Source organism: Typopeltis vanoorti, chromosome 4, assembly GCF_054136105.1.
Source record: "Typopeltis vanoorti isolate ZY-2024b chromosome 4, IOZ_Tvanoo_1.0, whole genome shotgun sequence".
In the NCBI taxonomy this organism is placed as follows: domain Eukaryota; kingdom Metazoa; phylum Arthropoda; class Arachnida; order Uropygi; family Thelyphonidae; genus Typopeltis; species Typopeltis vanoorti.
Genome location: NC_143552.1, coordinates 43,740,537 through 43,761,721, shown reverse-complemented (window position 1 = coordinate 43,761,721; position 21,185 = coordinate 43,740,537). Strand labels below are relative to the sequence as shown.

General features: G+C 35.1%; 1 protein-coding gene across 1 annotated transcript in view; it reads right to left on the bottom strand.

Annotated features, from left to right (window-relative positions):
* Positions 1 to 21,185, bottom strand: part of LOC150107266 (endoplasmic reticulum-Golgi intermediate compartment protein 1-like) — a 152,423-nt gene that overhangs the window by 108,737 nt on the left and 22,501 nt on the right. The gene's annotated exons all lie outside the window — the stretch shown is intronic.

The window sequence follows — 21,185 nt, the reverse complement described above, 5'->3', positions numbered from 1 at the left end:
CAGTTTTGAGAAGAGGTAGTAGTTACTGAGTGCTAGTCTGGGCTGTAGGCTGGGTGGGTGTTCTGGAAGTCAGAGGCCTTCACTGCAGCTTTCACAACAATAGCCATATGGACTGCAGCATTGTCGAACACCATGACTCAGCATGCCTCATCTCTTCTCCTTTATGGCATCATGCAGTTTGTGCAGGAGTGAAGCATAATAATCTGCATTCACAGCGGTATTCCTTTCCTTGAAGTCAATCAAGAGAATTCTCTGGCAATCCCAAAACATTGTTACCATCTTCTTGGTGGACTGAGTTACCTTGGCTTTTCTCAGCAGTACTTTGCTTGGTTTGCACCACTCCATGGCCTTTTGGAAAGAAGATCATAATAAAGGACCATGGTTTAATCCCTGGTGACAATAGATTCCAGCACTTTTCTCTGATTCCCTCATCAAAGCTTTAAAAACTTGCAGGAACAGGTCATATGATGCTCCTGAATTGAAGAGAAAAGTTGGGGCACCCACCTTTGTCATGTGCACTGTCGGTGTCAGGTTATTTTGCGCCCTAGGCAAAGTTTACAAGTGTGTCCCTTATTTCATAAACTAAAATGTTTCTAATTGACATTAAACAAAATAAAATTGTCTTTCAGGTTAAATTAATAGGGCATTTTTTTTTTCTTTTTTAATTAATTTGAAAATTCTCTGTTATAATTCATTTACAAAAAAAAGTTATAAAATTTAATATTTTAAAATGTTAACATTTTAAAATATTTATCTTAACTGAATTTTAAATAGCGGTAAGTTCAAATCATTTAAGTAAGGAACAATAAAGAACCAAGAATTAAATAGTAAAATAGTGTGATGTGTCATATATCACTATTTAATTTTGATATTTTAGTAAAGTATGAATAAAGCATAGCTTGAAGTTTTGTGCCCCTTCAAGGCTTGCGCCCTAGGCAGTTGCCTAGTTTGCCTAAATGGTAGCGCCAGCCCTGGTCATGTGAAACTTTCCATGAATGATGCAAAAGACAGTTGTTATAGAAAGCCCCAACCTTGCTGAGATGTCTTTGAGCTTCAGCTGTTTGTCACTGAGCAGTTCCTCCTTAACAAGAGAGACATTTTCCTCAGTCATCACTTCCACAGGCTGCACATCATCTGGATCATCTGCAATGCTCTCTCCCTTTCTATAGGCAAAACTGTTTAGCCCATTCCTTCACAGCAGAATATGAAGGAGACGCTTCCCCATAAACACCATCCAATCACTGTTTGATAGCACTTGGAGAAAGCCCTTCTTTGGTGAAAAATTTTATCACAGCACGGTACTCAATTTTTAACATTACAGCCATTTAGCATGCCACGTGTCAGTCAAACGAGCAACTCCAACTGAATAACACAGGCAGAGAGTTGAAACTGGTAAACTAAGCTCGCCATAAATGGTGCTATTTGTCACACATGTCGTGTTAAAATTGGCACAAATTTTGTATGTCAGGCTGGAAACTATAGGAACCTACTTCGTACTGTTTCAACAAGCTAAATAATTTGAAAAAAGTTCCCAATCATGCCTAGAAAAAAATTCTAGATGCTAGATTGTATCGTATATGTGTCACCCTTCATAATCAGGGGGTTATGAAGGGTGATTATGAAGGCCTAATTTATGCATGAAATCATTCATGATAATGCTGATTCGATACTTTTTATTCAGCCAATATTCTAAAAGAACGTGTTTATAAACACGTTCTTTACCAAGTTACTTTAATGCTGAAACTGGAGAACTTTGAAAATTTAGATTACTAGCTAATTCTTTGACAGATACAGTTCTCTAATTACAAATACATAATTTAATCTCATGATGAACTGAAACAAAGCAAAATCGAAACTAAAAGCCAATCTGGTTGGTCAAGTGAATAACATCACTGTTTTCACACAAGTATAGGTTTGAATCCCACTATAACATGGAAGAGATTTTTCATAGAATTGGAGAGGGGGAGTGGAACAAGAGGCCATTGCTGGAAACTGTATAAGGAGGGTGGGAGCAAAGGAGTGAGAAGCAGGTGCTTTGCAAGGAGGGTGGTTGGTGAGTGGAATGTATTACCTGAGTGTGTTGTGGATGTGGACACATTAAATTAGTTTAAGACACATTTGGATGAGAATTGTATGCAATAGTGAGTACCTCCCACAATGAGTCTCGGACTCCATGGAGGTCAGGTGTTGATAATAGTAATAACACAGATGATTATGAATGTCTTCGGATAGGAGATGCTTTTATCATTCATTTACCAAAATTTTCGGAAATGCCATTCTAAGCCACCTGGATCTAGCCCATTGCTACTTCTTATCCCAAAGGGTACTTATAAGACTTGAGTAAAACCGTAATTAAAAAAAGTTTTTGCTTTTTTAATTACAATTTTTGAATTCTTTCCACTATGTGCTTGGCTATAGCAACTTATGTTTCTGCAAAGTGTTATGGAGGAGGGAGGAGTATCTGAAAAGATAAACACCTAGAACAAAAATGATATTAAAGCAACTGATAAAACCACAAGAAAGAATATACTAGTAGCAGAGTTATGAAGGTAACTTATGTTCTTTCTTGTGGTTCATCTATAACAGCTGTCATTTTGAACTCCACTCATGTGCTAAACTAATAAGACTAATTGTAATGTCCACTATGGTGGAACTAAAGACTACTACTGTCCATTAAATGATATTATTATTATTATTACCTGACACCTCCAGGGAGCCCAAAGACTCATCGAGGGAGGGCACCTACTCTAGAACTCTCTGTCTCCACCACTCAATCTACCAACTACAGCAAACTACATCATCTATACCAACGCCATCTAATCCCCACCACCACTATTATTTTCACAAACATCCATGCCCATGGCAGGATTCGAACTGAAAGCCTTTTGGCTGGAGAGTGGATACACTAACCACTCAGCCAACCAGCCAAGTTAAAATCAAAAAGGGAGAATAAAAAAAAAAATAAATAAATAGAAGGCACTACTTTCATACCAACCTTTGTATTATCTCAGTTACTGCTCTGAACCTTCTCTACTATCTCTTAATTCCCACTGAACTCAGTCAATCATATCTGAGCAAAGCAATTGGTATGAGATGCATTTCATCACCTGGTATAAAATCACTGCCTTGCTTACTGGAAGCTTAAAGTAACTTGAAAAAGTTGCATGTTTGGTCTGTAGAGCAGGGTTTCTGGAGTATGTAAAAATATATAATATATAAAGAAAACATAACTGATAATAAAAATAGAAAAATCATTAGCCCATTCATGATACTAATGTACCATAGGTTCACAACCTTTTGTGAGTGGGAGCCAGAAAAAAGTAGCTTTATTCAAGATAACCTCAATCACTTCAGTTGTCTTCCCTGAACTTCAACTCTGTTCATTATCACTCCAAGGTCTCTAGCCCCATCAACTACTTGAATTAAATTTCAATCAATATAATATTCAAGTTTCCATAATATCAATCCAAAAAATAACTTTTTGTATATGGCATTACTGAACTTACTATTATTTGCCCATAGCATTAATCAATTCAAATTATCCTGCAAGAATTTCATATCCGAAATATTTCATACTTATCCTTCCCAAAAATATCAACAACTGGATTTCAACTCTTACTTGAGGTGTAGAGGATACAACCTTGTGTGGGGATATTGAGCATTTCCCCACTGCAAAGTGGCTTTTCCCCTATGTGTAAGATTTCAAGGGTCTTACATCCACCAAAACTCCCATATATTCCCATAAAGAAACTAGGAATCTACAAAATTCATTGTTTTTGTGGTATTTGTTATGTAGACCAAATGGGAGAGAGTGGAAAGATATGCATGTATGAAGACATAAAGAACAATGAGAAAAAAAAGACAACACATTTCAGGATTAGACTTGCACACAACAAATACAAGCCACCAAGTAGTTTGGCAAAAACAGAAATGCTATATATTGATCATAACTCTTTCATAACAAACTTTAAACAGGCATCAGAAATGTTCCATATCCCCACATAATGTAACAAAAACCAAGGTTTAATCATACACCAAGTTTGGTATGCATTCATCAAAAATCTAACAACTGTGAAACTGGGATATGACAAGCTTTATGCCACAGAACATGACAGCAACAATTAGCACTGTTCAAACACTTGCCCATTATTTAATACAGTGGCTTCTTCTGCCTGTCACTAGACCAGGTGGTCTAGATTCGTGACAAGCAGAAGAAGAGCCTGACAAGTTTCATAAGTCACCAGACTTAAATCATCATGGATACAAGACTTGTATAAAAAGGCTAGGAAAAAATTAATTACAAACAACAGATGTTATAAGAACTACATTTGATTCTGTATTTTTCTATGGTATGGGTGTTTGGTTTAGTTCTTTCAGTATGTCTTCATACTGAAAGAACTGTCTTTTATATAGTCTTGTATAATTTTCTGTTCTTCTGATATATTTCATTTTTGCCACAATAATTATTTTCTTATCTCTTTCTCTTACTGTCCATGCTTCACTGCCATACAATAATGTTGGTTTTGATGAAATATTATACATTCTTGGTCTGCTTTTTTTTTGTAATATTGCTGACCTTAACTGACCTTAATGTTTTGCTTATTATTCCATTTACTTTGGAGAGTTTGTTAATTTTGTTAGAAATGTCTAAATCTTCAGTGTAGCTTAATTTGTAGCCAAATCATTAAAACTGTTTACTTGCTCAATTATGTATGAACTACTATTTTAGTTCAGAAGACATTTTTCCTTTGAATGCTATAGTTTTAATTTTGTTTTGAAAGATTGACATATATTGTTTTATTAGTAAATTCAGTTTATATACAGATTTTTGTGGATTGTCCTCAGTTGTTCCAAATATTACTTGGTCATCTGCAAAGAGTGGGGTATCTAAGATGAAATTATTTTCTATTTGAATTCCTTCTTTATTGGTTAATCTCCATTCTGTGATTATTTCATTTATATATATATATTCCAAATAATACTGGAGAAAGGGGCATTCCTGTCTAAGACCTCCTGTTACTTCATATGTTTTAGTTCTATTCTCACCTCTTTTTATGAATATTACTGTTTTGTCATACAGATTGTACAATAATTTTAATAAATTTGGAGGCAAGCATTTTTTACCATATGAAAGAATTTATATCTATCTTGCCAAAAGATTTTTAATAATCTATGAATGCTAGATGCATTTCTGAATTGGTTTCTCTTTTTTTCTCAATTAGTAGTTCTACTTCCACTTTTATTCCCCTATAGGGAGTAGATGAGGCTGTTTTAGCCTTATCTAATTTTTGGAGAGTGAGGGGGGGGGGTTCAGTTTCCACATGTAGCCAATCAGAGATAGCTGGCCCAAGATTTTCATTAATAATAAATGGTATCTGGTGAAGAGATGGATGACAAGTGCTGCCATCTCATGGGCCATAACCCTCACACAATATATTTATTGTCTGAAATAGCATGGGCTCTACAGTTGAATTTCTCGAGTTTATATAAATTAAAGACCCAAGTTTCCAAAAGATAAAACCTGCTTGCCTGTGCCAGAGATCAACTAACTCGGGAACCAGTTGAAGAAAGGGTCAGAAAAAGTTCCTCTAGTCAGCAACTAGAGCTATGAATGCAAATGCCATTTCCAAAGGGCTACACAGCAGTAGTTTGAGGCTGAATATAGCATCATGCAGGATCTTCATTTTCTAAAACTGTTTTTTTGTTCTTTATGTTTTTTTCTAGTATAGCACTGATTCTGTTCTTCAGTATTTTGGTATATGTCTTATAACTTATGTCTCATAAACTTATTCCTTTCTAGGTTGTCCCAATTATTCTTACTTCCTGTTTTTTAATAATGCAAATCATAGTTGCACACATTTTTCCAGTCATTGGGCATTCTTCCAGTGCTATATATTTTGATTATTAAAGTAAAAAACAAGAAACCATTAGTAAGATTTATTTCCTGCATATCTGATAAGTTCTATTCAAATTTTATCTTCTCACGATTTTCCATTTCTCTGTTGATTTTTCATAGTTTTTAGGTTATACTGCCTAATAAATCTATTTACATTAGAAACGTAATCTCCATACCTGAATTAAATGAAGACTTTTAAAATTTAACAATATTTGGCAGCAATGAAAAATACCAGAAAGTTAGAATAAGACTATTATCATTCCAACATAGAAAAACACAATAAGTGCAACTGTGAAAACTATGAATAAGTCTAGTGAAGAGAAAATGGTTTCCAAAAAGATTATCATGAACTGATCCAGCTTTTACATTAAAAATTCTAATAGAAAAGTATTGTGAATTCAACAGAAACACACAGTATTTGTAGATTAACAGAAAGTCTTTGACAAAACTGTGGATCTTACTCAATCAGTCACTTAAATATTCCATTCAGTTACTTGCAGCAATAACTAACATGCATCACAATAACCAAGCAGCTGTAAGAATCAATAAAAAAGTTCATCATCATAAAATTCCTGAATGTACCCTCAGAGGGGGGGGGGGGGGTGCCAGGTATCATAATAGTATTACATGAAAACGTTACATTATTACTGACTTCCTATAGACAATTTTTTCCACATTAATTTCTTATCTGTCAAGACTAGGATATCATATCTCATATTCATATCTTTTAAGGTGCTTTTTATTGTATCAATCCACCTAGATCACAGTTTTCCTCTGGGTGTTTTTCTTGCCATCCTGGAAAAAGAACACTTGTTCTGCAAACCTTTCCACCTCCATTCTGTTTAAATGCCCATACTACATCAGATTAGCTCTGTTAACACATTCCTGAATGCTAACAATGTCAAGTTCTTTCCTAATATCCTCATTTTTAATACGATACCACCATTGATGCCATCTGTTCACTCCTCTAATCTTTTTCAGAACTCTCATATCAGCGGTCTCTAGTCTTTGATCAACTGTTTTATTTCTAACCCAGCTCTAAGCTCCTTAAGTTAAAATTGGTTTGAACACTGTCTTGTATACAACAAATTTTGTGCTTTGACTAATATCTCTCATTCCACATAAATTTATTCATTTCATTTCCTACCTATACCAGCTTTGCTAATTCTGTTGTCTTTCCATATTTAATTTGCCATTGTCACTAAAAATTGTTACTAAATTGTTAAAAAATTATTACTAAATACCTCAAATGTTTTACTTGTTCTATAGATTCTCCATTCAGGATGCAGTTGATGTTTGCAGCATTCCTGCCTATGTTCAATGTCTAAATTTATTTTTCTATTCCTAGTTTTCATACAAAATTTATAACAGCAATTATTCAATTTAGCCAAGGAATCCTGCAGACTCTTGTGCTGGATTTATTTAGAAGTATAACATCATCTGCATAAAGTAAACAGCTGAGATTAACATCCCCAATTTTTATCAGTTTTAATACCACTTTCCTTTATAATGTAGTCTATATAAATGATGAATAGCAGTGGCGATAATGTGTACCCTTGTTGCACACCTTAACATCAAACAATTGTTCGATGTTAAGGTATGCAACACCTTAACTTGACTTAACATCAAACAACCTTTCCAAAAAGATGATCATGAATTGATCCAGCTTTTACATTAAAAATTCTAATAGAAAAGCATTGTGAATTCAACAGAAACACACATATCTATATATTCCATATCTACAATTCTAACTGCTTGCTTACAACTAAAATACAAACCAAGTATTACTTATTATAATGTTCCATATAAATAGTTTTCAACAGTTTTTCTCTTGGCACCGTCCAAGAGAAAAACTTCACCAAGCTTCCCTTCCACAATTTTTCTTAGCTTTTTCTCAAGAATACTTGCATAAATCTTATAAGGAACAATCAGTAGGGAAATTCCTCTACAATTCTCACATTCAGTTTTATTTCCCTTTTTGTAGATGGGTACTATGAGAGAGAGAGAGAGAGATACTGGAATTCAACCCTCTAACTAGGCTTTCTGAATTATGCAGTGTAGCTCTGTAAAACTTTTACAATGGGGGGGGGGGGGGGGCTGGAAAATCTGATAAACATCTAGAACAAAAATGATATTTAATATCATTTTTGTTCTAGGTGTTTATCAGAACTTTCCAGACCCCCTCTCATATGCCTCCATTTTTAAGCATTTCTGGTTAAATATCATCTATTCCAGCTGCCTTTCCACATTTCAGGGTTTTTTTAATGGTTTTTTTCTAATTCAAGTATGCATATATATATATATATGCCTAAGTGCATTCCTGATGGGTGTTTTCTATTACAGTGTTGCCAACTCTTGTTTCATTTAGCAATCTTTTAAACTAATTACTCCATCTAGAATATATCCTTATCTTCAGACACAAAGTTAATCAAACACAAACGCACTACTATTTCCCTAGCACATTCTCATAATATGTGAGCTGATATTCCATAATTATATTTATTCACATCAAAGTTCTGTAATATCCTATACACTTCAGCTAGCTCTGCTTACACATCAGCCCTTGTCACATCTATTACTGCCATTAATTAAATATTAATCTGCCAAAAAACAGATTCACACTAGTATTGAATATTGGTTACCAGTTCAAATCATTTTCCGACATTCTGTCAATAAAAATGACCTGAACGAAACCAAAATGAACTTAATAAATTTGAGATTTTATTAAATTTATTTTGGTACCATTAAATTTCATCCAGAGAAAACAGCTATTGCAACATATATTTTTGACATATCTTGTCACTTTGTGCTCCTGAACATAGTCTGATTGAAACAAGTGTTATAGCTTTTCAAATTTATGTGAGGATTCTAAATATATTTTAGCAAAGTCTGTCCAACCAAAGTATCAGGAATAACTTACATTGAGCCATTATGATCATTTTAAAAAAATTTGTCAAGAACTGTGGGGGGGGGGGAGAATTTATAGGATCTCAAGTTGTTGTGGCAAACTTTACATCAGTCAAATGGGGAAATTTTCAAAATCTGTAAGAAAGAGCACATCAACAATGTAGAACATAAAAGACAGAGGTTGTCACATACATATTCTCTGAACATCAGGATACAGACAGGCTGTCCACTTCCAAGCAATAGTTAAAAGACAACCTTTTTTTGTTATAATGTTTAAGAAGTCTTCTGATTTGATTCACTCAATGGCATCTTATACTTCATGGCATCTTGAAATCTCTTCTTTTGTGTAATATACAAGACATATGTTATGCCAATAACTACATATAGATGTTACACAACAATACACAGATCACATATGATGTATGCGATCGCATACAATGTGTATTCAAAATTCTTGAAATTTTATAATAGGTTTTGAAGAAAGAAGTTTAGCAAAGAAAAATCCAAACTTTTCAAATCTGGAAGAAATCTATCTATCTTTCAACTTTATTAAAGTATCAGTACCAACATCAGCTACCAAGTTTTCAACTTTCGTAAAGTAATTATTAAAACTGAATATAAAGATGGATTAGAAAGCTAAGTGAAAAAACTTGCATTCATGCATAAAATAAAAGATAAAAAAAAAAAAACAGGCAAAGTTCCTTTTCCTTAAAATTAGATAGCAAAACTCTTTCAAAATGTTAACTATTAATGATCATAGAAACTTTTCACTGTGAAATGTATCACACTTCATAGAAACATGCAAAAAAAAAAGTGAGCCAAATACCAAGAGAACAAGATATTGGCTTCTACTTAAAAGCAGCTATTTTGCTCTCATTGAGTCTTTCCATATCCAGCAGTGAACAAATAGTTGAGATGGTAATGTTATTTTCGACCACTGAATATTAACAAAGAAACATATAGAACTGGGTTTTTAATTGGTTGGAGATTTATACAGAGATGTAGCCTACTAGCTTCACCGACTTGATTGTTGGATTTGTCTGGGCACACACAAACAGCTTAAAACAGAACAGAAATAAGATAAAGTATCAGGGTAAAACATAATCGAATGTTAAAAATTATCAAAATTCAAATGAAACATGACACCAAACGCATGGGGCGTGTATGTTAGCAGTCACTGTTATACAGGTGCGTTCCATAATTGGCTGCAAAGTTGAAGTCTGATGTGTTAAGTGACCTTATGAGTGTTTTCCATATGCCATCAAGGATCATCCCTTGGTTTCTGTTAAGGCTGCCTCTTCAACGGATCACTACTGCAGCTTCTTTGTTGATGTTGCAGGTATGAAAATCTTCTTCTAAGTGTATCATAGTACTTTTATCCCATTCTGTAAAAGTTCGATGCAACAGAAATTTTCGTTCACTTAACGCATCGACCTTTTACTGAAGGTCAAACCTAGAGAACATGTAAATATGTTTATCGTATTATCTCTTAGTGTTGTTTATAGAATATGTACAACCCAACAGGAATTAGTTTGCTCCTTTCAAAAACAAAGCATGCAAAATTGAAAATGCCAACAGCAACACGGTGCAGTCGGGAAGCCGTTTGATTCCTGTCTGCATAGTCAGTCGCAGGTGGCCTTCAAGGTCAGAGCAGAAAGGAACGAGTGAAATCAAACAGGAGTTCCGCAGGCCAACTGAATGGGATTAAGAACATAAAAGAGGATAGCAGCAAAAGTTCCAGAATCCGCTATCGGGTTAGTAACATGAAAGGAGATAGCGGCGAAGGTTCGAGAAACCAGCTATCACGTGATATTGTAAGGGGGATCCAAAAATGAACCCAAGGCATGGAATATGAGGGAGAGATAAGTGAGGAATTGGGGGAGTGATAGGAATCGACACCCAGAGAGATAGTCACCTAGTGAGTGAACCAGGAGGAGTTGCTGCCCAGATGCAGAGAGAATCTGATGGAAGGAATCCGGAGGCCGATCTGCCATAAAGCTGTTCCAGTCTAAAAGCATGGATGTCCCGCCCAAGGTGAACAAGGGAGGGAGAATGAAATGTCCAGAATGAGAAAGATGTTGAAAGTTTATTTTTCACTTGGTTAGAGTATAATAAAATTAGTTTAATCCTTTTTCCAAGTGTGAGCAAACAAAGTTTGTACCACATTGTACCACCTTACCCCAGTCCAGAAGATACTTTCAGGCACAAACTTTGTTTGCTCACACTTGGAAAAAGGATTAAACTAATTTTATTATACTCTAACCAAGTGAAAAATAAACTTTCAACATCTTTCTCTAAATCCAGAGTAATTTATTAAAAAAGGGTGGCACACCATTTGGCAACTCCTATAGGTAGAGATGACCTGCTAATGCTTCTGCCTGGTATCTCCACTTGGGCCTGGCTCCCACTGAAGAGACCTCAATAAAGGCCGAAACTAGTCTGGGTAGTGGCTCCTCCCTTAATGCATAACATTAGACATATCCACAAGATGTGTTTTGCATTATAGGAGATACTGAGATGGGATTGTTGGTAGCTTGCTCCACCTTAGCAACGAGTTGCCCTGGTGTTGTACCACCTTACCCCAGTCCTGAAGATACTTTCAGGCGCAAACTTTGTTTGCTCACACTTGGAAAAAGGATTAAACTAATTTTATTATACCTTTCACAAGTTGTTCACAGAACACGCATTGAACACTTTCATTAATACTCTATCAATAATTATCTTAATTCTAAATTTCATTTTAAGCAAGCCTAGCCATTCACAAATTACTGCCTATTAACAACTCTTCTTTGTTCTACAAGGGCTTAATTAATTCAGTCAAATTCTCACAAAAAGTTCTCTACTAATGTCCTTTAGTTACAATGCACACAAATTTCTTGTCCTTCTAAACGAATTTTAACATAGAACGAAAACTCTTACATTACCGGATCTTTTCAGATTTCATGCCGCCATCTCATGTAGGTCTGGATTACCTTACTGCCTATTCTTCAGCCGTCTTTGCACCTAGCCTAGCAATGTACTACGCTTTTTCTCCTAATCGTTTCCGACTGTTGCGTGCCGTCTACCGCTCCGCAGGAAACTTTCTCCAATGGGACATTCTGCTAAGGCTCAATTCCACATAGGCCGTCGTATTGCAATCAGCTCTGCTTGAAAATCTTCAAGCATTCTCAAGAAAAGAACCTGCCGTCCGTCATTACCGTAGTCGGCCTACCGCTCTCTCACCAATCCTCCGACCAACTCTCCCTAAAACTCGAACCAACAACCGAAGATCAAAAGGTCAAAAAGCCTCCTAAAACGGCGTGCTTCGTCTTTTATTCGCCCTATTCAGGCACCCTCTATTCAATGTGGGTTTCACCCACGAACCCCATCGTTCATGCCCTTGGGTGATCCTACACTCTCCCTAATCTGTCAGGTCACATTATTCTAGTTAGCCGCTCTGACGTCATTTTCCGTATAGCTTCCATTGCTACGCTCGACTCGTACAGATTATACGCGATAATTCCGGATTACTACTTATAATTTTTCTCAGAATTTCGCAATGTACTAGACAGCTTACTTGGGAATTACAAATAACCTAACAATAACTCTCACTATATGGCACACATTATAACATAAAATAATACTTTAATTATTAGCTGATGTGCAGATATCTCCTTAATTAGTAGTAGTTATCATGTTAAATCCTGAATAAAGAATTTACTTGTAAAGTTCTCCATTTAGGATCTAACAATTGATCTGAAATAAAAAGAGCCTGTAAGCGGGTAATCACTAGAATCATATTAGAGAGAGATGCCACGACTGTTAAGACTTTTTGAGATTTTGAAATTTGGTTAAATCATAATCTGCCGGAAGTTTTCATAATTTCTTGTACCAATCTTGGGACATGGAGGTGCAGTCAGAAATTAATATAAATAACCATGGTTCTCAGGTATGAGAAGTACTGAATCACTTAAGGTAGTATATGTAAAGGGGCCACGAGTGAATTGTAAGAAAAAGAGTATAAACTGAAAGGAAACGATAGAACATAATATATTACATAGACGGAACAATAAAATATTACAATTCAATGTTGTGATTCTTCTTCTTCTTCTCTTCCATCTAAGGCGGGTTGAATCTTCTCTTGAGCAGGATCTTCCAGTCTTCTCCATTCCTTGCTGTTCAAAAAAGTTCCTTACATGTTCTGCATCACGAGATGTTCTTTATTGATTTCAGGTCTTCGTTTTTCAGTTGGAAAAGTACTGATTAGGAAGTTAGAAAGTCTGTCTGCATCCATGCATACAGTGTGGCCAAACCATCTCAGTTGTTGTTTTCTAATTTTTTCTATTATTGTCTTTTTATACAATAATTCTTGTCTGACTGTGCTGTTTGTTTTCTTTTCTATCCAACTTGTTCTATTTACTTTTCTTAAGCATTTCATTTCAAATGCCAGCAGTTTTTTCTTCTCTCTTTTCTTAACTGTCCATGCTTCTGCTCCATAGATGACTGTTGGTATAATTAGTGATTCATATAATTTGATTTTGGCTTGCTTAGATATCATTTGTTTCCCAATTTTCCCATGGTGGTCCATCCTATCGTTATTCTGTGTTTGATTGTTTTGAGTTCATCTATTGTTTCTGTTAGTTTTGATCCAAGATATATGAAGTTGTCTACTTGTTCAATTTGTTCTCCATTTAGGGTGGCTGAAATGGTAGTTCTGTTCCTCCCTATTTTCATCACTTTTGTCTTTTGTATATTTATTGTCATGTCATATGTTTTACAGGTTTCGTTTAGCTTGTTTATCAACCTTTGTAGTTCATTTGGGGTTCTTCCAATAAGGACGAGATCATCCGCATATTTGATATTATTTTTTTTAAACCATTGACATTGATCCCAGGCTAATTGTCTATTGCCTTCTTTACAACTTCGTCTAGATATATGTTGAATAGGTATGGGGATAACAGGAATCTTTGCATTACTCCTTTTTGGATCTCTATGGGTTCTGTTATGAGTATGTCCTTTTTAATTATTACATTTGTCTTAGAGTAATATTTTATCAGAAACTATATTATATATTGTCTAATACTTAAAGTTCTACTATTCTAGTAGAACTTTAAGAAGGATTTCTCCGTTGATGCTATCGAAAGCTTGTTTAAAGTCCACAAAACAACAATATAGCTCTTCCCAGCTGAGCTCTACTAATTGGTGCAATGTGAAAATCTGGTCTATTGTTGAATAGTTTCCTCGGAAACCAGCTTGTTCTATACCTATCAGTTTTTCATAGTTATTTTTTAATCTATTTTGTATAATTCTTATGAATATTTTATAGGTGTGGAAGAGTAAATTGATTGGTCTATAATTTCTGCAGTCTCTTTTGTCTCCTTTCGTGTATACTGGGATGACCTTTCCAGTTCTCCAGTCATCTGGGATCGCTCCTGTTTGTAGTATTTTAATGAATAAGGTTGTTAAATATTCTATACTGATGTGCTACCTCCATATGACCACAGTTCAGTAGGGATAGTATCAATGCCTGGTGCTTTATTGTTTTTCATCTGTTTTATTGCGTATCTAACTTCTTGTAAAATTTTTGGATGGTCGTTATTTTCTTCTATTGTTGGCATTGTAGTTTTGTTTCCTTCGTGAAAGATAGTCTTAAAACCGTTTGACCAGATTTTTCTTATATCTTCAATATTCCCAGTTTCAGTCATCTTGTTGTTTATTGTTGTTACTGCTTTTGCTGAGAATTCCTTTGTAATTTCTCTTATAGTGTCATGGAAGACTTTTAGGTTGTTTCGATTGGTATGCTTCTTGGCATTTCTTAGCTTTTTCTTCTAACCATTTTTCTTTGGCTTTTTTGCATAGATTATCAACTTTATTTTTCAGTGCTCTGTATTTTTCTCTATTCTCTTCATTGTTTTGTTGGTTTACAAGTATCTTGGCCTCTCTTTTCTCTTCTATTGTAGCTATGATTTCTTGGGTTATCCACTGTTTATTTTGGGTTTGGTACCTAGAGCGTCTTTTGCAATTGACAACACTGTTTCTTTTCCTTCTTCCCAGTATTTTCTGCTGTTCTGGAAGATAGAGGGTTTTAATTTCAAGCACATCTGTTCTAAAAATCGACTTCTGCTTGAGCTATCTTGGAGAAAAATGGAGAGCTAAACCAGAATTGTCTTCTTTGTTGTTAACGTCCCTGATGTTGTGATTGGTATTAGAAAAATGGAGAGCTAAACTGGAATTGTCTTCTCCGTTGTTAACGTCCCCAATTTGTTCTTTTTGTCTTATCTCTAAACTTCTAGAAGTTTGACCTATGTAATTTAAACCATAAGAGCAAGGAATATTGTAAACTCCAGGATGTTTATAGAAAGCAATCTTGTCCTTTGGTGACCGTAATAAGTTGTGAACTAATGAGTTTCTGGGTTTGCTATTGGGAGGGGTTGGAGAAAAGAATCTTTTTAATCAATTTTTTCTGATAACCATTGTTTGTTAAAATTTTGAAAATGAGATCTAATTCGGTAATTTTCTTTCCCTTTCGAGTTCTAAGGTAAACTTGATTTTTTGATGAAATGAGTTAACTGAAGTTAAGAAATCAAATAGTTCTGCTTCATTATGTTTCCATATGATGAAAATGTCATCATCGTATCTCCACCATACTGATGGTTTGGGATCCATATGTGACAAGATATTTTTTTCAAACTTTTCCATAAATAAGTCCACACATGGAAGAGATAGAGGACTACCCATTGGCAAGACCTGATAGTTTATATATCTTCCCATTCCATTTGAAGTGATTTGAATTGAGGCAATGTCTATAAAGTTGAGCAATATCTTGAGGAAATAGATTGTCTATGATGGTATGACTTCATTCACTGGGACATTGGTAAACAAAGACACTACATCTAGGCTAGCAAGAATGTCTGTTCCTGATATTGCAATATTTCTTAGCTTTTCAATGAAATGTGTCGGGGGGGGGGGGAGAATTCCCCTTTCGAGTCTTCAGAATTCAAGGAGAACCAGCCTAACACTGGAACTCGGGGAGGGGGTGGTTTCCCCTTTTCGAGTCTTCGAAATTCAAGTCATCAGAATTCAAGAACTGGCCTACCAGTCCGGAACTCAGAGGGAGGGGGAAGGAGGAACCGCCTTTCGCATCTTCAAAATTCAAGGAGAATCGGTCTACCAGTTGGGAATTCGGGAGGGGGCGCCAGAACCCCCTTTTGAGTCATCAGAATTCAAGGAGAACTGGCCTACCAGTCCAGAACATGGGGGGGTTGAACGCCATAGGGGAGTAGCCCCCCTAGTTCAAGTGTAATCAAACAAAGTTTGCATGTGAATTCCTTTTATGACTGGGCTACTTGTATACAGGGGCTGATGACGTAGCATAAATTTTCCTTTCTACAACTATATCTGATTCAGAGTATTTTAAAAATATGGATACACCATTTTACTACTTGTATGTAGAAAACATATGACTTCTGCACTGATTTAACCTCAGTATCTTCCTGGGTCTGGCTCCCACTGATGAGACTTTAATAAAGGTTGAAACCACTCTGGGTAGTGACCCCTCCCTTAAGGCATAGCATTATGAACTTCAGGAAGGAAATGTGTTTTGCATTATTGGTTACTAAGGCAATTGATGTGAAGTCATCAGCCTCTATATACAAGTAGCCTAGTAAAATATTTTCATGAAATTACTTCATGCACAAGCTTTGCTTACACTTGCATAAAGGATTAAACAAGAATTTCCTGGTAAGTATAACTTACTTTCTAACCAATTGGAGGAAAAAACTTTCTATATGAAATTATCTCAAAATGCAACATATTTTGGGATGAATCTAACAGTCCATCATCACTGATATGTCATTATCTGATATATTATATATCATATACCATCATCATCACCAATAGTTAAATTCATAGATCTTACAACAATGAATTTCATATTCAAGGCAAAAGCAACCAACTACAGATAGCATCAGACTAGATAGGACATCAACAGTGACAAAAAACATTTATTGAAAATTAGAATCTCCCAAATTTTTACTAAAGAGAGAGAGAGAGAGAGAATCATTCTGATGTAGAATAGGTTGATGAAATATGGCATCATAGCTTTCTTTAAATAAATGTTAATATTTGAAATGACTTCTATGGATATGTACATATAACCAAAGAATTTTAGGTTCTTTCTTGATTCTGTACCGAGTGAGAACTAACTTGTGATTTCTGCAATACACTAATGGATATAGTATTGGTGTTCTTGAAGTCTCTTCTCTAGAGAATGGCCAGTGTATCAAGAATACAAAAGATGGCATTTGCAAAACACTTGGTAAACACAAAGGCAATCATGAAAGTTTTCTGGATGTAGCCAGATTGCAAAAATATTGTCCAAGTAGTGGACTGAAATGAAGGCTGGTGGTTGGTAGGTACACTGGTTTTACTGATAGGAAAAAAACGTAGGAGCTGTTATATTTCTTCAGGATTCTAGTGATTGGTTTGGAGACACCAATAATGTGGAGATAAGCAGTCTACAATCAATAATGGAGTCACAGGAGACTGGGTTGTAGAAATCCATATGTTGAATGCTCTGGAAGACAAATCACTTAATTGCATGATCAATTTAATAGTGCACAGTACTTGCTGTAAGAAGGAAGTGGAGGAATAGATAGAATGAGCTCTATTGGGTAGGATCTTGATGATATCTCTGTTATTGAGCTGGATGATGAGCTGAATTATCTTGAGTATATCCACAAATGAAGGTCTGTTTGCAATAGAACTAATCAAACTACCAGAAGATTTCTAGAATGGTTAAGCTCCCATCCTTTTCTTTTGCCATAATGAACATGATTTTGGGATGCAGGTAATTAATCTGTTCTAAGAAGGGGATGAGTGCATTTTCTGGATGTGGCCACTTGCGAAAATATCATTCACACAGTAGAATGAAAAAGGCTAAATGAAGATAAATGGAGACAAGAACCGAGATTCATAGCACTCTAAATAGTAATTTGACAAGGTAGGTGAAACAGGACTTTCCATGGCTTTTTTTTTTTTTTTTAAATGTCTCCCATCCACAAAAGGTTGTAAACCTATAATACATCAACACCATGGATGAGTAAGGAATTTTTTTAAATAAATTTTTATTATTTATTTATTTTTACATAGTCCAGAAATCCTACTCTAGAAAATAAACATGGATCTTCTTTTTCCAATCATTTTAAGTAATCAGAGCAGTGGTTTCCCACAAGATATGAAATTCATCTCCCAAACAATCCCAAACATCCATACCATTAATGACATTTTTATATGATGCTTCTAAGGCTTTAACATTTCCCATCCCACAGAATACTACTGCATTTCAGGACCTACATCAACTTCAAAGAATTTTACTAGTTTTTTCATGACACCATTTTTTGTTTGTTATCAAAATGGTTGGATGGTTTCAGACTATATTTGTGAGCATGTTTGTGAGACAGAAAGATGTGTAGGTACATCTTTCTGCCTACAGTTAATACTGTATTCACAAATAATTTAAGATGTATCATATTTGCTGGTGTTATTAATGTTCTTTGCAGCTAACACCTTTAATGCAATTCATGTTGGAGGTTTAATGGAATATTTACAGCACTGTAAAAGGATTAAAACTAATTTTAATTTCTAATATTTTGCCTCAGTCACTGAGACATCTTCAGAGATTACAAATAACTTTTGTAACAACACACTCAAATACAACACAATACTAAGAACACAGAGGGCACACCTCCTATCTAGGTGGTGTGCCCTCTGTGGGCATTTGTAGGTGGCCATAAAGTGGGATCTCAGATAATTAACATTTCCCAAAATTTGGGAAGTTTTAGGCAACCATATTTATTTAAATAAAAAATTTGAGAAACGTTATTTATCTGAGATCCCACTTTACATCCTAGACCACCTAACAAATGCCTACAGAAGGCACACCATCTAGATAGGACTTTAGAGTCACCCACGTGTTTCACTTAGTATTGTATCATATTTGAGTTGTGTTGTTACAAAAGTCATTTGTAATCCCTGAAGATGTGTTGGTGACTGAGACAAAATATTGGAAGCATTAAAAATAGTTTTAATCCTTTCCCAGTACTGTAAGTACTGTATTCCATTAAACCTCCGACATGATGTCCTCACAGCATTTAAGCCTCAACACAATGACTTTAATGCATTCATATAGTTGACTAATTTGGTTTTCAGTCTAATACAATCATTTTGCTGCATTGTGGAAGTTACCACTAACACTTGCATTCCTTCATAATTCTGTTGTACATTTCAAACATTGTATTTATCTATCAATCTATCTAATGCAAAACAGTTTACCAGAAAGCACACATGCATATATATGCACACAAGAAAAGGGAATCAGTATATCAGTGCACTCAAAAACATTACTTACTTTTTACTACTACAGTTAATACTGTATTCACATCACACATAGGATGATATGCATATGGTGCATACCATCCTGTGGTCTGTGTTCAAATTTTTTGCAAATGGGCCACCAGCTTCATCTCTAATTGCTTGCTATGAGATGGTCTCCTCTCCTCATATTTCCCCACAAATATAGTAGTAGTAGTAACCCAAGGCTATGTACTTTTGCCCACTTTCTTCCTCCTGTGCATAAATACCATACTCTCAATGACTTCAATTTCTATCCATAGCAATGATGATAACAGCACACTCTGCTCTTCCTCTTCATTTGACAAACCTTGTGGCAACCAATTATTAGAAACCTTGAGATCCTCTGTAATTAATGCCTTAAATTCCGAATCTTCACACTATTCTTAAATGAGGTGAGGATGCAAAAACACTACCAAAGTAATGGTGTATAATTTCCTGCAAGAAAGAGCTCATGTTATTTCTCCTTACTTTCAATAACTTTCAAATATCTAAACATGATCAGATTTCTCTTCTTGGACTGACCTGCACTTCCAGCCTTTCCTTCACACAAAAACATTTCAACCATGACTTTTGCCAGCACCATAAAACACTGTCTACTTTTTAGCATAAGGTATTGCTTTTCACTTTTCTCTATAAATTCCAAATCTGCCCTAACATGGAATACTGCTCACATATTTAGGGTGGTGCAACCATAGCCTCACTTGACACTGCTTGATGCTTTTTCATAAGAGGACAATCTGATTAAGTAATAACTCTTCTCTGAAAATCAGAAGTCTGTCTCACACACATTCAGTTTCTGCCTTATGCTTCTATAGGCATTTTCATGGTCAATGTTCTACTGAAATGGACACCACCATTCCTTCACTTTCTTTGAAATGATAAGAACAAGAACAGCTGCTGGTGAACATCAATTTACTCTCCACCTCCAAACATCAAGCCAACTTCTACTTTTTCATTCTATCTACATTTGTTCTCTGGAACAGTCTCCTCAATCATAATAGCATTATATCCACTTCATATGTTTGATGAATTCCTTTACATGGTTTATGAAGGTATTTCTTAATTCAATATTAAGCAATTTTTCAATTTAGAGAAATAATGACTGCTGGTCAATGTTTGAGTTATTTGTTTGCGTTAAATATCTTCTTGAAAATGCTATTAGCCATACAGACAGCGAAACATTCAGTTTTAATGAATGAAAAAAAAATCTACAAGTCAAACCTGGTTAATTAAAGACACTATGAAAAGTAAAACACTATCTCACTAGTGAATGTTTCCCTTTCTTCAAGTTTAACACAGTACAATTTAAAATCACCAAAAAAAAAAAAAGTTTATACCCAAGTACAATGCAAAGATGCACTCAGGTGTAATTTTTTTTATTGTTATTTATTATTATTACTTTCAAGAATATGCTTGTATGTTCATTTTCTTCAATATAATATAATGTGACAACACAGGGTTCAGTTACTGGGTGTTTTGCAAAATGTGTAAGCACCCATTAAATTCAATTTAATCTAATGGGTGCTTCACAATTCATAATCTAATTCAAATTAATTCACAAAACTAGATGGAGAGTTAACTGAAATTTTTTATTTGGGGCCCTTACCAAAATGACGAGCCATTCTATTTTGATCTGACCAGTCATTTGCAGGGAAAGGAGTAAAATAATGAAATCATATATAGCCAAAACTACAATCTTGCTGAATAGAAGTTTCTAAAATCTGAGATTTGACAAAATGTGTTCATGTGTTACAATTCTGGTTTCAGTCAGATCATTTTTAATGGGTAGCAAACTTACTGATATTAATAATTCTGCAATGGCGTCCGTACTTTTAGCCAACAAACCTTCACTCCATCCTCATAGAAAGAGCACTCCACAAACTTGACACTATCTTTGCCAAATGCCTTCAGAATAAGCAGTAATTATCACACTTGTCAGCTTGGTTGGTCAAGTAGTTAGTATTCACTCACCAACTAACAGGCTGCAGAT